General features: G+C 34.0%; 1 pseudogene; it reads right to left on the bottom strand.

Annotated features, from left to right (window-relative positions):
• Positions 1-552: 552 nt before the first annotated feature.
• Positions 553-5,729, bottom strand: LOC126719483 (probable UDP-3-O-acyl-N-acetylglucosamine deacetylase 1, mitochondrial; annotated as a pseudogene).
• Positions 5,730-15,858: the final 10,129 nt, after the last annotated feature.

Raw genomic sequence — 15,858 nt, forward strand, 5'->3', positions numbered from 1 at the left:
AATGGTATGGTAGAAGTGCTAACCTACTCGCAAAAGGAGTAAAAAATGGATTAGAAAAGGAAAAGCCTACAATCAAGCAAGGCCAAGCCTAGGAGGGATTAGATGAATGCAACATGTCCACTCTGGAAGTATAACATTCAAAAGAGGCAAACTTCAACATCTTATTTGGTAGTCTCACTTATAAATTAACCAAAGATAACGTTATCTCCTCTCATGGCATATAGTTTTTTACCTTATTCTTTGGTGAACAATTCAATTACTCCTCCAAACGATAACAATCAATTTTTTTACCTTATTCTTTGGTTTCTAAACTAAATGGTTTGTGGGGCCAGTGTAAAAGATCTGGAAAAATTACTCCTCCAAACGATAAAAATCAAATTTTGGTGTTATCAAATGATTAATTTCTAGTACTGGTTTGTTCATCATCATCATCATTTTAAATAAATATTCACATCACAAATTCTAGCCCCTAAATTCTATTGAAAACATAATCATAACTGTTCCATTTTTATGGGACAACCAAATCTATCAGAAAATGTTTAGATACTCATTAACAATTATATTTGTCATCGGTTTTATGTGCATATTAAAAGAGGAGGTGAAAGACGTGAATTAGATCCTTGACAAGTTGACAGTGTGCTAGATTACAAAGATAATGTTACACATCAAAGGACATGCACGTTTCCAACATCTGCCCTCAGTAAGCCAAGATCCTTGCCATTTGGGTAGTAATGATATCAATGTTATTCTTTCAAATCTTCTATTGATTGTATGATAGCTGACGTACCATATCAGTATGTAGTGCATGGCCACCCTGCATCAAATGCAAAAAGTCATAACCCACTTAAGTGTCTTGTAATCATTGTCTCATAAGCACAACGAAAATTTGAGAGTAAAATAAACTTGCATAAAATTAATCAACACTTTTTTTTCCATGAGCTTTCAGACAATATACAATCATCTAAACTTGAAACAGGAAGAATTGGATTTCAACAGATGGTGCCAAAGCTTGTGCAGAATGAAAACGTTGGGGAAATCAAATGGCCATTTATGCAAGCAAATGTGCTTTATTGAACTGTTAAAGCTACTTCTATTTTCTAGTGCGTTCTTTTTCTGTTAGTTGAGAAAATGAGGGGTTGAGTTAGTAAAGATAACACTTCTATCCACAGTGCCATCAGCATAGATGCTTGCTGGATTCGATGCCTGGTTTGTGGCCGTAACAAGTATATATTTCAGAGATCAATCAAATACTACATAGTTCTTATATTCATAATGACTAAGAAATACATTTCCAGATGAGAACTATAAATCAAATCTTGTTAGTGATCAACCACAATTAAATCATAGAGATCCAGTCACTCATTCTACCTTTTATTTTCTTTTTCCTTTTTTGTTTTGTCGCATAAAATCTTTTTTCTCTTTTCTGTTCTTTTTTTTTCCCCTCAAAACTAATTCATCCAGAAATAATTAGATAGATCATAGATATGTTATGGCTCCATACTAAAACCAAATGCTGCAATTGGTTACAGAGATAAGCACCACCAAAGTAGGTACTGGGTGAAGGAAAATCTTACTGATCAACCTCATGATCTCTAGATTCTACTTGTTAAAGAAAAAGATCGAAGACCCCCAATGCAAACCAATCATTAAACTAATCCTCTCCATGGATGAGATCATTGCCCTCTAGTGTCCCCATGATGCGCATTTTTTTTTCATAAGTTTGTGACAGTATGTAAAACATAAATTAGTAAATGGAGGAGCAACTCAAGGGTAATGAAATCTGATGGCTATTAGTAATGTTCTAGGTATTTTTAATTTTCATAAACAAGGTTGGGCAGGTCAAACTGAGGACTTTTATTCAAAGCATTGAACTGAAAGAAGGTTATTCTCAAGTGATGTGATTGCATATCAAATTGTATGACAAGGGAACTGTGCCTTTTTTGCTGGTTGGAACTCCACAACATTATTTTAAATAGCCAAAGGAAAGGTATCCACAAATAAAGAAAAATATAAAGTGAGTCATGATAATAATAATTAGATAAATAAGAGATAAGAGATAAGAAGTATATATAGAAGTAAGGAGCCTATGAAGTAGCAAAATTGAGTACGACATAAGAAAATTGGCAAAGATGATACCACTGGCTGCATCCATAAGAAGAAATGGTTTAGTTTGAGGCACAACAAGACAAGGAGGCATAAAAGTTTTATCAGTCAAGACTTTGAAGAAGACATGATGGCCAGTACTGTAACTATGGCCCAATACATAGCCTAGTGGTCAAAAAGACAAAGAGGGACTCATGAAAGCCAAATACAGGCAACTGGGATCAGAATTTGTTAGGCTGCCAATCAAAGGCAGCTGGATGATTCATTATTAAGCCAAAAGGTACTTGGTATCTAAAACAAAAAGGCAATTTTGCAAAAGGGTAAACTAAAAGCTATTTACAAAAAGCAGAATGGGTGATACTTTGCAAAGTGTTTTTTTGTTCAAAATTTTGCTCTTCCTGCATCATATCACTTTTTCAAAAAGCTGTCCTAAAGGACAAGAACAATTCCTTTCCTGTCCCCACAATTTCAATATAATACAAATCCTGATTTTCATGTTAAAGGGCAAAGCATATGACCACAGTTGAACTTTCTTGATAATTAATCAATAATCAACAACCAAAGGGGGGGGGGGGGGGGGGGGGAGGATTGGGTAAAATACACATGTCTTGTATGCCACTATATGTGCCACTGGAAGCCCTTGACTGCCAAACTGTGCAAAAAGGGAAAGGTCACCAATAAGATCTAAGACCTTATGGCGACACGGTTTGTTAGGGAAACGCAGTGGGGGGTTCAACCAAACTTTGCTGGCACTGCAGAAGAAGATTAGGATAAAGTATGCAATGAAACTTGGAAAACACAAAAGACAATCTAATTTTTTAGGTTTGCATAGCTATGTAAAATTTCTTATCTCCTAGTTTGAACCTGAAATATTTCCTACATACTTCTTTTTGGGGGGGGGGGGGGGGGGGTACACTCAGGGCTTGCACTACCCACTTAACTCACACAAAACTGAATCCAAGAGGAAAAACATTTGGAATATTATATTAATGATTTGTTCTATATTAGTCTGGTTCAATTTAATACCAGCACATGTTGTCACCATCTATGGAGTTTTGGCGAAGAAAACATTGGAAGTATTTTCCAAACTTGTAAGAACCCCTAAATTTAGCAATTTTGCATTCTCACCCTAAAAATAGGAACTAATCTATAATTGCTTTTCTATGGACAGGGTGGGCCATCTCTCTAGGTTGCACACTCCCTCTAGATCATTCTATTCTTGCTGAAAAAAAAGCTTTAAAGTGAGCTAGTTCAAAGAAAGCTTTTTGACATGGACTTTTTAGAAAGCAAAATTAGAACATACAGTGTTTCTCCCAATTCTTTCAAATTGTAACTATTAGGGCTTTATTATATGACTGCTTGTCCTTTAATACCGAGTTTTGTTCACAAACAAATCATTTTGAGCAGTGCCCACTGCCAGTCCAGTTGAGAAAACCGTTATAACACATACAAAAATGAAGTATGTACCTACAAACAATGGCATTGTCCAGTGAGCCCCCTTTTATGAGCCCAGAATTATGCATTTGCTCCACCTGCAAGGCTTTTCCAATATAAAATTGAGTATTAGAAGCATAAATTCAACAATATAATAAAAAATTTGAAGTTACCACAATTTGTTCCCCCCTTGTCCTATGTCACTTGCTTGTCTAGATGTAAATTCTGGATTTTTTTTCATAACAGTAAACTTCTCTTTATAATGCTTCCAACCACCTTGAACATAGCTCAGTGTCAAACAAAACCACCATGCCTTCAATAATAATTTTAATGGAAAGAAAGAAAGAGAAGCCTTAATATCACAGTTTTTAAGTTGATTATAAAAGTCAATCATATCAAAAGAAATTATCAAAGTATGACAGCAACGAGGAAGTGAGAACAAGACTATTATTGGTGATTTTAAACAAACCTGCTTATAAACACAAAAGGTTCTTGATGAAGCTATCTGCTTGGAGTAAAAAATAATTATCCAGGGGTGCTGAAGAAAACCACTGACAGCCAATAGCATGCACCTGCGATATATATATATATATATATTTTTTTTAAATAAGTATGAAACGCTGGTTCCCAGGCCAAAATCAAGCAAGGCCCGAAATGCTGGTTCCCTGGCCACGGGATCTTTTTCCATGTTTACTGGATTTTTTCATTTCCCTTTACCTTTGTAGGTCTTGCGTAAGAACTATACAATACAAATATTCTCAAGTAATTGTTAGTTCTATAGGTTAGGATATACATTCTAAAACACACACACACACACACACATATATATATATATATATATATATATATATGAATGAACTTCATGAAAATGGGTCAACGACGAAGATCCTGGCCCAAATTCTCACAGACTTAGTGCCTTGACACAAAACTTGTGGGATTTGAAACTCAAGTCCAAGTAGCTTTATTTGAACATTTCCTTCCAAGATAGTCAGGTGAGGAGGATTTTGCGGGAGAGAGTGATATTTGATATGTGCATGTTTTTGTACATGTTTCTTTGAAGTCTAAGTGATATTTTGAAGGGTTTCAAGGATATGGGACGAAATCCTCTTCCTTGGCTCTCTTATTTTATTCTTTCTTTCTTCCCTCTCCCTTGCTGAATTCTTAGAATTCTCAAAATTATTAGTTTGAATCTCTGGAACTCTCTCCCTTTTCCCTAAACTGACCCCTTTGTTATGCTTTGGTGTTCCTTTTATAGTGGATATGGTCTGATACCCCAACTGAGGATCTCCTCGATCTGCTGGGTAAAACCATGTCCTTTGATAGAATCTGAAGAAGTTCCTTGGGCAGAGTTTTAGTTTAGTTTGACAATTATAACTCAAAAGAAGTATTTGGCTTTAGCTACAAATGGAAGATGCCTTCTTGGAAAGTCAAAGGAGTAGGTGGGATATCAATGCAATGAGTGACAACTTTGATTGAAAATGACAATTGAGAGAAAATTGTGGGGAGATGTCATGCACATGGAGGAACTGAGTTTTCCATTGATTCATGCATTCCAAGCAAATACACTAACCAAGGAAAATTTTCAAGATCCTCCTTTCACCAAAAATCACTCCCCTACCAACCAAACCACTTCTCCCTTAACTACCAACTCGGGATCCTATGGGTTTGGACCATGGGTTACAAAGATGATATCTTGTTTGCTGGATATTTAATGACTTTTGCTGAGAATCTGAACATACACCTTAGCTTTTCCATGTGTCAGCCAAGGTTTTCTTCTCAAGGCTTTAAAAGGACACGTCGAGGTTCTAGGCCCTTGATGTTAACTCTTCTTAGTTTGGCCTTTTTCCCCAAAAATGGCATAGATTCCTCCTTGCAATGGGTGAACTTGGAAAGCCTCTGATCATCCTCCCCTTTGTTGCATGTCTTCTGTGTTAACCGAGATCCCTCGATTCCTATGTCAAGTACTAAACCTGAGGATACCACTCGTCCTTTTCACTTCTCTCTGCTTCTTGATTTCAACAGGACATCTAACGAATCTTTCCTTTTTTCAAGGATACCTGTGAGTGCCTTGTTCTATCTTCTGTGTCGCCCACGTCCTTTTCAGGATCTTCTAAGCTGTCCATGTCCTTCTCAAGATCTCCTAGGCTTTCCCTCAAAGGATCCGCTTCTTGGGTGGTGGAGATCCCACTCATGGCCTAAGTCTGGGTCCTCTTCTTTTTTACTTTTTTTTCCTTTCTTTTTCCTTCTTTTTGGACCTTTCGGCCTCCATGGTCCTTCTTAACTTCACGAGTTGGACCTTCTTTTGTCAAGGCCCGTGATCTTTCTTTACTTTTCATGGAATAGGCTTTCTTGTCAAATTTTGGTCCTCAACAAAGTGAAATTCTATTTTCATAATTTTAACAAGTTAAAATACTAGTTTGATTAAAGTTGTATTGCCATTTTTTATTGTAAATTTTAAAGACTTTAATTGTTTTTTAATTTTTTCTATATCATAAATTCCAAATTTCACAATAAATTTTATTATTTTATTTTTATTACTGTTTCATATACAAAATTTACTCTTTACACCAATTTGTGTAGGCACGTGAGATACTTTCTTGTGCTTATGAGTACAACTATAATGATAGGTAGTAATAGATTGGAAATAAGGAATTTTGAGTTGATTGTTTTTAATAATTTATTTGGGTATGATTTGTTTGTAAAAGGGTTGATTGCAAGAATTTAATGTGACAATAAGTAGGGCAGATTTTTGTTGGAAATAACAAAAAATGTCAATTGAATTACAAAATTGTTGGCAACACTTGACCACTTTTAGTACTTTTTTGGAATTGGATTTTAAGCCAGCTTATTGCCTATTTTGCTATTATTTGCAGGTCCCACATGAGTTACTTACTTTTTTTAATTTAATTTTTGCTTATTTTTCCTACTAATTTTGCAGGTCTCACGTGAGTCATCTACTTACTTTATTTAACTTTTACCTTTTATTTACAATACTTTTAACAAAACGTTTTCAGTAAAAAATTAGATAATTTGTTTCCAAACAGACATATTGTATTGACAAATTTAAGTATAAATTTAAGAAAATCAAATAATTTATTGTTATTCTCAATTATATTAGTAGTTTTCACTTAAGACTTCCCGATTATAAAATAGTTTTTATGAGGATAATACAAATTATTATAACAAAGATGTCAACTTATCATAGGTGGGACAAAGTTTCTTTCCAAATTAGTTTGGAGATTGTGGTGGGCCTTTTTTGCAATTGCAGGTTGGATTTCCTCCTGCCATGCTATGACCCAATGGTTTTGGGTAGAAGAGTCAGGCCTGGCTTGACTGTAACACACCTCAAGCTGGCTTGTGCACAAACTAAAGCCCCTTTGCTAAAACTTTGGTCACATGCCCATGGCAGAGGAAACTATTACAAAGGAGTTATGACAGCAGGTATAATATAACAACAACAAAAGGAAAATGCTTACTGTCAGCCAAAAAACAGGAAATACCAAATCGTGAATTTAGTAAAGAAGGAGATAATACAGCAATATAAATGCACTATAAATAAGATGGTAATAATAAAGAAATGGAAATAACACCAATGCTTAATCAATAAAATGAAAGGAAGAATGGTCAGTCTGTCATACTTGACTTCCTTACGAAGTTAGGTCCAAGAAGGGAACCACTCTTCAATGTGGGCAATCTCACAGGAAGATCCTGCCACAGAAATTACCCACTTTGAAAGAATGAGCCTAAATGGCTTATCCTCAAATTTCTTAATCCCTTCTAGAGGGTAGGCTTTTAGAGGTAGAGAAGGGATTAGCCTATTGGTACATGCCTACTATTACACTCTTGCCTACTCTTTGTTTTTCTTTCTAAATTTTCTGCTCTATTTTTACTTTCCTGTTCTGTTGTTTTTCGTGGTGTTGTTATGTTATCCCCTACTGTGTACGGCTGGGCCCCTTTTGTCTTGGTGTGGGTGTCCTTCCTAGACCACCTACTGGTCTGTCAGCTGCCCAACCACCACCACTTACCTGTGCTAACAATGCCACATCCCATTTCCAAACAAAAAGTCTTATTTTGTTTGCTTGTTCATTGTGGCATTCCCATCTGGATAAGAATGGGCATTCTCTTTCACTATCCCTCATGGCATGCACTTGATGATTCCAACTCATTTTTTCCTTTTTTGGGTGGTATGTCATCCCTGCAAGACATTTCCCTCAAAAGAATTTGAGTAGGAACCCTAGAATAGGCTCTTCCGTTCTCTCCACCGCCAGACTATACCTTCTCTTATCTCTAACCCATGGCCCACCACTTCTGTATTGGCTGGGTACAAGTTGGTGGTGCCTGAGCCTCGTGCGTGCTCCACTTTCATGTGTGTCCATAGCTTGTCTGCTATTCATGCGTTTGCCATAACCTGAAGGCTGTCTGCACATTCTGCTGCTCGTTTTTGACCTCTTGTGGAGTGAATAAGTCTCTGAGCTTTCGTTCTTTGTGTCTTACTTCCCTCCTGGGCTGAGCCTTTCTTGATTGTGGGCTTTTCCTTCTCTAATCCATTCTTTACCCCTTTTGCAAGTAGGTTAGCACTTCTACCATGCCATTCTATTACTCTTGCCATGCTATTATTTGACTCGTGCTTGCTAGGCCTCTTTTGGGTCTGTTGTATGTTTTCCTTTTGCTTAATTTCAGTGGTCCGGTATTATCATTGGGCTAGTATTCATACTGTTCTAGGCTTCTTTGGCCCATTTCATTTCCTTGGGCATCCTCGGTCCATTCCAATTCTTCATTCCCATGGGTTTTTGCTAAATCTTTTGGACTTCCCCGGCCCAAATTACCATATCATTTACTTTTGGGGTTTATGGGCTTTTCCACCAATCCCTTACTCACTTAATTCATTACTTTAGGCCTCTTTGGCCCATCCTTACTTGCTTTCTATTTCTCATAATGCTCATGGGTTTACTACTTTTTTCTCTGGGCTCTTTTGGGCCCGCTTGTTTTCTTTGAGACCCTTTTGCTATTTTTTTGGCCTATGATCCATTATTCCTGCCATTCAGGCTTAATGGTTTTTCGAGAGAAATAGAGGCGTTGTATGAGCAATTTGTAGGAGCTGGTTCTTCTTCTTTAGCCAGCAGTGAAGAAATTGGATGACCAAAATAACTGGGTGTGGGTGTTGGGTTAAATAGTGATATTTCAAAAAACCCAAAAAAAATTAATATTAATTTTTTTTTTGTTAAATTGTTTTTAATATTGAGAAATTAAAAAAGCTGTCAAAAAGTTTGGCAACTTTTTAAATTTTTTCATAAAATTTTTTATAAAATTAATAATTAATGTATACCTTGAAAGGATACATTATCTGGATTCCAAACCCTTAAAATTATTTAAAAAAATATGTGTTTTTATTATTATTAATGTTAAGGCTATTTTTAAAAGTGTGTCACTTGTTTCATGTAATAGGCTAGCAGTAACTCTAGTAGCAACATTTGTTGATGTCTCATCTAAACTACACCTCCTCCTCTCCTATTATCCTCTATAAAACCGAAAATGTGTGACTTTTAGTTTATTTCATAATATTTTTATTTTTTTGGATAATAATAAACTTGTTTTATTATTATCTAAAATAATGGTAGCATGAATATTTGGACATTATCATATAGTTCTTGAGATGCATAGTATGTGATTTAGTCACAGAATATATAAATCACAAGTTCTTTGTAAACTCAAAATCTTAGTTCGTAGTCGGTGATGAAATTGGGCATTTCATCTGTTAAGACTATAACATGTCAATTAAGACGATTTGTCTTGATCAAGGAGGTGAAGACTTCTAGTTGATATATTAATATGTTTTAAGTGTACAAAACATATTGAACTGGATCGCTGTGAGATTTATTATTCTATCAACAACTGTCAAATGAATAATAAATCTCATGACTTCTCATTTACATAGACTCTCAATCTTGAGGGAATAGTGAACCCAATCATGAAATGTAGGTCGCTTTGATATATCAGGAGTGAGATCTAGACAAACAGTCAAAACCTTAGTATGTTGGGCAACTACACATAATGTTGAAGGAATACATATTCTCAAGATGGAATTCATAGTCTCTTCATAAAGATATAAAATATTCTCTTAAGATAAGTATAAATGAGATTGGTTATTCAGAGTGTTAAGCCTAACCACTTTAGTAAAAAGTTACTAAAATTTATATTTTATAAAATTAGATTTCATAAAATATAAATGAATAACTTAAATGATTTAACTGAGTACTCAAGGATTAAGATGTAGTAATTTTCAAAGTGACAGTTACACATTATGACTTTGTATTACTACGAATATTTTCATGAAGAGGTTAAATGTTTAATAAAGTTTTGGGATATTATTTATTAATAAGACCTAGAGTGCAACTATATTTATATAGTTCTATTAAATATAGTTAATGGTAACTTTGGGCTTGTCAAGAGTTGAAAGATAAGTCCAAAGCCCGTTGGACCTAGAGCTTTATTTGTCCCTTTTGGTCTCACTCCAAGCACACACTAAAGCCCAATTGGGCTAGCCTAAAAGGTTAATCCAATTAAATAATCAGTTATTTATTTAATAAAAGTTATTAAATAAAATGATTGCCTATTTGTAGAAATATATGTATGATTGAAAATGAGAAAATATTCAGAGTTCTTCTTAAGGGAGACGCTTGGTTATTCTCTTAAAAAGATTACATATAGAACTGATTGAGAAACCACACATCTTGAGCACATTGTGGAATTGGAGTGAAGATTAAAAGGCATCTCAAGTCCAATCTTCATTTGTTTTGAATTTCACTGCATCAATATAGGCTTTCTTGTTCTTTGTTTCTAAAACTCAGATGTTGCATGCTATCTCACATGAATGAAGTAGACCCGTTTATATTCCATTGCATGTTTTTGTATGAGATACAAAACTGTATTTTTGTGTTTTTCCAACACTAACCACTCATCATCAAAAGACAAATTCTCCAAACCAATTTCCTTTTTTGCACTTGATGGTTTAGCTCTTTTCTCTTTTTATCTTCAAGTTGTACATAACAAAAACCAAGTCATTCATATTTTTTTGGTTAAGCAATTTCTCATTTTTGAGTGTACCTATAGTTGTAACAATTTTAATAGAGACTTCTCAAACCGAGGGGTTGGGGGGGGGGGGGGGGGGGGGTGGAAGGAAAAAACTTCTAACTAAGAAAGAAAATGGAAAATCATCTTGCCATAATACATCGTCATTTGGTTTAGTGTTGTTAAAAGCATGCTTAAGTGCAAAGAGCAGAGCGCATAAGCCTTGGGCTCTTTACCCTTAAAGCAAGGCACCCTCTCGAAAACTCGCCTTAGGCACGCTTTTTTTAGCTTTTTGTAATTTTTTTTTAAATAATCCTAATTTGACTTTTAATTATAGATCTGAATATGTTTGATATAAGCCATTGATTTGATATATAAAAACTAATATTATGGTGTGCTACCATACACCTAACTCTACCTCTTTAGATATTTTAAACATTTTGGACCACAACCACACAAACAAACACTCAAGTTAAACAACCCTAACCCCACTGCTCTCTCAGTATCAATAGGAAAATGAGAAAGCTCAAAGGTATGTCTCTCGCATCTCTCTCTCTCTCTCTCTCTCTCTCTCTCATATTCTTCATTTTTAAACCTTTCTTTATACTCTTTTTGAAACCTAGTCCTCAATCTTCTTCTTTTTCTTCTTCTTCTTCTTCTCTCTCTCTCTCTCCTCATTCTGAAACCCACAACACAACTCTTCTGGTTTTTTTTTTTTTTTCTTAAACCTGTCCTAAAAGCACAAATTCTTCTCTTTGGTTTACTCTTCCCCCCCCCCCCCCCCCAAAATTTTTTATTTGGGCTCTTCCCAGAAACCCATTTTTAGGCTCTTCCCAAAAACCCATTTTTGGGCTTCTCTCCAATTTTTCTTTTACTTGTTCCATTTTTTCCCTCATTATGAAACCCAAAACTCCTCTCTTTCTTAGTTAGGTCATTCGTGAAAAAATAAACATGTATGAATGTATGAAATTATTAATATATGGTAATTGTCTAGTAACTTTAGTTACTTTAATAGATGTCAACATATCACTTAGGCTCATATTGAATTTTCCTTAGATTTATTAAGTTATTAAATCATTAAGTAATGTTAGTAATTAGTTATAGGGCATTAATGCATTATGGCTACTGGAGATTCAAATTCAAGAAAAGATATTGCATGGAAGTATGCGTGTCTAGCTGATCAAAACAATCAAAATGATTTAACTTGCAATTTTTGGGAAAGTTGCAAAAGGAGGGGCTAATAGACTTAAGCAATACTTGATTGGAGGTTATAGAGCTATAGTTGGTTGTCAAAAATGCCCTAAACATATGAAGGAAGAAGTTAAACAATATATGTTGAGAAAAAAAAAAAATAGAAAAGAGCAGATAAATTTGATGGCTGATTTTGATGATATGGCTTTTGAAGAAGAAGAGGATAAGGTTGCTGAAATTGATACTCGTGGCAAACGAGTGCAAAATGTAGGTGGCAATGGCATTAGTAAAGAGGAATCAAGGCAAGTAGGTCCTATGGATGCATTTGTCACTCCTCTTCCTAAAACAACACAAATGGGAAAGAGTGGAAAGGGGGTCCAAACAACAATTAATGATTCTTACAATAAAGAGTTAAGAGAAAAGGCTTGTGTTAATATAGCAAGGTGGATGTATGAAGCAGCAATTCCATTCAATGTTGTTAATTATGATAGTTTCAAAGCTGCAATTCAATCCATTGGACGATATGGAATTGGTATGAAGCTCCTAAGTTACCATGAAGAGAGAGTTTCTTTATTGAAAAAGGAGGTGGCCCACACTGATGATATAATGAAGAGCCATAAAGAAGAATGGGCAAGAACTGGATGTTCCATTGTGTCTGATGGATGGCAAGACAAAAGTCATAGATCTTTGGTAATTTTTTTGGTGAATTGCTCTAAGGCAAGCATGTTTATTGAGTCTATTGGTGCGTTTTCATATATGGAGACTGGAAAAGGATGTTTCAACTATTTCATAGCATGGTGGAGAAAATTGGAGTAGAAAAAAATTGTACAAGTTATAATTGATAATGACTCAAGTTATGTGATGGTAGGTAAGAAGCTATTTATAGAACTATATATCTTAATCTCATGAAATTGGAAAATAGTATTCATATTATATTTTCCTTTTTATCTTAATTATTACTAATTGTCATACTTATATTTTTACATTATTAGGAAGATTATTGGAGGCAAAACGACCTCATTGTTTGGATTTGATGTTGAAAGACATTGCAAAGCTTTCTACAATCATGAGACGCTTATTGGAGATATATATATATATATATATATATATATAAATATATATTTGTACAAGTCTCATAAACATGATGAGACACTTTATGGGGCAAAGGAACTTAGGCTTGCCAAAACTCAATTTGCTACTTTGTTTCTTACATTATCAAGTATACATAAGCAAAATGAAAACTAGAGAAAGATGTTTACTTTTGAGGATTGGACCCATAGGAACGGGAAAAAGGGTGGATCAAATAGTTCTAATGCCTATATTTTGGAACACTATTGTCTATAGCCTTAAAGTGTCAAGTCCTCTTGTACGTGTGCTTCGATTCGTTGATGGGGAGAAAAAACCTGTCATGGAGTACATTTATGAGGTTATGGATCGAGCTAAAGAAGCAATTGAAAAATCTTTTAATGAAAGGGAAGAAAAATACAAAGAAATCTTTGAAATAATAGATCAAAGGTGGGAATGTCAACTCTATCAGCCTTTGCATGCAATTGGCTATTTCTTGAATCCAAAATATTTTTATGATAACCGCTCTAAAATTAAGCAAGAAGAAGAGTTGATGACTGGGCTATACAAATGCATACAAAGGTTGATTCCAAAAATTAATCAACAAGATACGATTATTGAAGAGTTGACATCATATAAAAGAGAAGAGGGCCTCTTTGGGTTGCCTATGGATGTTAGGTAGAGAAAGAAAAAAGCACCAGGTATTTCACTTTGTTAGCTATTAATGTTAGTTGTTACTTATTAGTTTGTCTATTTTATTAAACTAGCCGCAAACCCACACGATGTGGGAAACCGAGAATATTATCAAAATGATCATTTTATGGTTTAGATTTTAAAAGAAATTATTCCATTGCAATGACCATCATAAACCTTTTCAACAAACTTTAACACCTATTTCTTTGTTTAAAAGTCAAAAAATTAAAAGTAATGATTAATTTCCATTAGTCAAATGACTAAACTACAACATTCAAGCATTAACTACAACTTTTAATAGTGAACAAAGATAAACCATCTAAACCTAGGAAACAAAGCAAAAAACATTAAAAAAATTAAAACAAAAATAAATAAATAAAAACAGTAAAACACATAGAATTGCCACTAAACCTTAATGAGAAAAAAAAAAAGAACCTTCTTAAACTATTTACCCAAAAATCTTTGCTACTTTTATAACTTAATATATTATGTTACTAATTCAGGAAAAACATAAAAAAATTACACACACACGCACACACACATAGCTTGAAAGTATAATCAACCTTATGCAATTCATTAAAAAGTAATGAGGTTAAAAAAAATGAGTGATTGCCCTAAATATTAGATTTGTATAATCATAGTCTTAAGGCTTAGAAAGAATTTCACATAAATTTAGCTGGAAAAGTGAACTAAAATGCTACGTTAATGTGGCTCAACAAAATTATAGTAACAATAAATATTATGCTTAAGATTTTAGATATTATGAGTTTGAGATCCATATTTTTTGTAATAAATTTGGATTTAGAATAGGTACTCTTAGGCCCATCACTCTATTTAAGAATCTGATAGGTATGTCATAGACCTGAACCCAAAAAGGAATCCTATCAAAGCATAAATCCCTAGCATGCATATTCCTCTCATAGTATTGAATCAAAACAAAGTGCTTATCAAAACTCCGAGGTTGACTTACCAGACTCTTTTTGTGAAAAACATTTGCAACCAAAATGAACTCTTCAGAGCCCATCTCACCATATTTGAAAACCATCACCCTTTGGACTAGAAAGGGATAAACGACTCTAGCCTTCAGTGAGATCATCCATGAGAAAAGAAAAAAGTGTTTCCCAATCCCCACAAAGAAATCCCCACAAGCCCATAGAAAAACAAAGTTTAACTAATGAGACAAACAAGCCTTCAAGAAGAAGGGATAGAAAATTCTACTGCCTAGGAGAAGTTAATAGTACTAACTTTCACAGGCGACAGAGGTGAATATAGCATTAGATAGTTTAGAGAGATTAGTGGGCAAAATTTGCCAGATAGCATGATTTTAGAAAAATTTTAGGAAACCAACACACCGATGAAACTATTTTGTTAGTTAGACTGTTTTTGGAACTCGAATTTGCTAAACTCGAGTTCCAAAAACTGTCTAACTTACAAAATAGTTTCAAACGCATGCTATGTACCAAATTTTGTTCTAAAAAGCTACTATTTAGCAAATTTTGCCGAGATTTGTGATACAGAATCTTCTTTTATCCCAATTGGAGCATTGCTTTTCTTAGATATTGTAGATATAATGGAAACAAAATATACCTCAATTGCAATAGAAGTGATAAATAAATAAAATGTCAAACAAGATTCCACCTTTTATTTTTAATAAAAAGTTTCCAGTGAATCTTTACAAACATAGTGTGACTGTTTTTTTTTTCTTCTCTAAAAGATAAAATTTTCATGTATACTAATTGGGGTTGATGCATTTTTAGTCACCAAAATTCCTAAGGAAATGACGAGAAGTAGCATGAAAGCTCTATTTAATTTACAAACACATAAATCTCATCACACTATTATGTATTTTTGTGATTAAAAAATGTAACAATCTCGGAAAAAAAAAATAGAGGAGGACTGCGAGCATGCAAGTGCAAAAATACTAGAATAAGGGAAGCAGTAGATGTGAGAATGGTATGATAACTACGTATGATCTAGTGGTACTTTGTTGAAGTCAGACTAAAGAAAATTTAATAAATGTAGTTTTTATTTATTATTATTTTTTACATTAATTAAATTAAAAGAGTAAGCATTCACATCCGCTTTCTTGAAACTATTCTGTTTTACCATCTTAAAAGCTACTTTATAAATTATACCATACAATTTTATAACACACTCAATATCCCAACTTTTATTTATCTCATCTATTCATTAAAATATTAATTTCATCAACTCTTTCTCTCTCTTCCTTTTCATAAAAAATAATTAAAAATACCCACCCACCACCATAAAATACAATATAAACCTTTTAGAGCACTCACAGCA

The sequence above is a fragment of the Quercus robur genome, chromosome 3, assembly GCF_932294415.1.
Source record: "Quercus robur chromosome 3, dhQueRobu3.1, whole genome shotgun sequence".
Taxonomy (NCBI): Eukaryota; Viridiplantae; Streptophyta; class Magnoliopsida; order Fagales; family Fagaceae; genus Quercus; species Quercus robur.